Raw genomic sequence first — 2,500 nt, 5'->3', positions numbered from 1 at the left:
GTCTAGGAGAGTGAATTTTTGGCTTCCCAGAAACAATGGTCAACCTCAGAGAGTTGGACGATTGGACGTTTGTGTTGAATTCGCACATTTCTTGTCCAACGAGTGCTTTCTTCGAACCGCAAAATGAAAGCTAAAATTTTACGAGAGTGCTTAAGCCTAATCATTTAAAGGAGCGCTTACACTTTTGACATCTGGCTATAATGAACTGTCACCGCGGTGCGCAATCCCGTAGTCGATGAATGAAAATTGTGCAGGGGCGATCTCGTGAAAAGTGTAGTTAACCGAAACGCAAAATGAAAGCAAAACGTTTACGAGAGTGCTTAGGCCTAATCACTGAAACGAGCGCTTAGGCTTAATCAGGAAGCGAGTGGTATTTCCTGCAGTTAACCGAACCGTAAAATGAAAGTTAATTAACCGAATTGTAAAATGATTTGATCAACGCGCTATAAGAACGAGAGATACATATCAACAAGGAGATTGATCACGCTTTAAGAAACATCATTGTTTGTGCTCGATCATCTTGCTTTATGAACGAGAAATACATATACATCAATGTCCCTCGCTCTTTTTGTTTGGCGCCTCAGACGGGAGAAATACTGCGTATCCACAAAGCTCGGCGTCTCCAATGCGTATCTGCGTACCCGCGTATCCACCCAATTTAGTGTAAAGCTTCGACGTGGCAGGGTATTCGGTGAAGCCGTTGATTTCACCGATAGGCTTTTTTTTTCTCTTGTGATTTATTCACCCATTTTTTTATTTTCACTTCACGTTTCTTTGAAGAAATTATGTCTGTATGAAAAGTGGAGAAGCGGAAGCCGCGAGTGTGTTAGATGAGAGGGAAAGCAAAGCTGAAAAGCCTTTTCAAATTATTATGTCATTTAACGGGCGCACCGGAAAATAAGTGGGTGAAAGACGAAAATAAACAAGTCTGTTGGAACAGTGCTTGAATTGCGACAAATGAGCCCCAAAATCAGCAAGAATTTGTGACGCTGATAAATGAAAATGGTTTAAGGGCATTCGTGAAAAGTGTAGTTAACCGAACCGTAAAATGACAGCTGTAATTGCCGAATTTGTGAGCAGGGTTTGGAACGTTACCAACCATATCAAGCCCCCCATATCAAGCCCCCCATATCAGGCCCCCCATATCAAGCCCCCAACCATATCAAGCCCCCCATATCAAGCCCCCCATATCAGGCCCCCCATATCAAGCCCCCTACCATATCAAGCCCCTCATATCAGGCCATGACATGACACACCATATCAGGCCCCGACCAACCATATCAAGCCCCTGATATTCTATCATCAATACGACTTCATGACACACCTTATCAGGCCCCGACCAACCATATCAAGCCCCTGATATTCTATCGTCAATATGACTTCATGACACACCATATCAGGCCCCGAACAACCATATCAAGCCCCTGATATTCTATCGTCAATACGACTTCATGACCCACCATATCAGGCCCCGACCAACCATATCAAGCCCCTGATATTCTATCGTCAATATGACTTCATGACACACCATATCAGGCCCCGACCAACCATATCAAGCCCCTGATATTCTATCGTCAATACGTCTTCATGACCCACCATATCAGGCCCCGACCAACCATATCAAGCCCCTGATATTGTATCGTCAATACGACTTCATGACACACCATATCAGGCCCCGACCAACCATATCAAGCCCCTGATATTCTATCGTCAATATGACTTCATGACCCACCATATTAGGCCCCGACCAACCATATCAAGCCCCTGATATTGTATCGTCATTACGACTTCATGACACACCATATCAGGCCCCGACCAACCATATCAAGCCCCTGATATTCTATCGTCAATATGACTTCATGACACACCATATCAGCTCCCGACCAACCATATCAAGCCCCTGATATTCTATCGTCAATATGACTTCATGACACACCATATCAGGCCCCGAACAACCATATCAAGCCCCTGATATTCTATCGTCAATACGACTTCATGACCCACCATATCAGGCCCCGACCAACCATATCAAGCCCCTGATATTCTATCGTCAATATGACTTCATGACACACCATATCAGGCCCCGACCAACCATATCAAGCCCCTGATATTCTATCGTCAATACGACTTCATGACACACCATATCAGGCCCCGACCATCCATATCAAGCCCCTGATATTATATTGCCAATACGACTTCATGACATGCCGTATCAGGCCCCAACCTACCATATCAAGCCCCTGATATTGTATCGTCAATATGACTTCATGTCACACCATATCAGGCCCCGGCCAACCATATCAAGCCCCTGATATTCGATCGTCAATATGACTTTATGACACACCATATCAGATCCTGACGTACAATATTAAGCCCCTGTAATTAGATCGTCACCTTAAGGCTCTGACACAGCATATCAAATCCCTGTTATGAGATCCTCATTTATAAAGCCATGACAGACCATATCAGGCCCCGACCTACGAACCCCCAGTATGGATGA

The sequence above is a fragment of the Montipora foliosa genome, chromosome 9 (genome assembly GCF_036669935.1).
Source record: "Montipora foliosa isolate CH-2021 chromosome 9, ASM3666993v2, whole genome shotgun sequence".
Classification (NCBI taxonomy): domain Eukaryota; kingdom Metazoa; phylum Cnidaria; class Anthozoa; order Scleractinia; family Acroporidae; genus Montipora; species Montipora foliosa.
The sequence above is the reverse complement of the archived record's forward strand: the minus strand, read 5'-3'. Positions refer to the sequence as shown.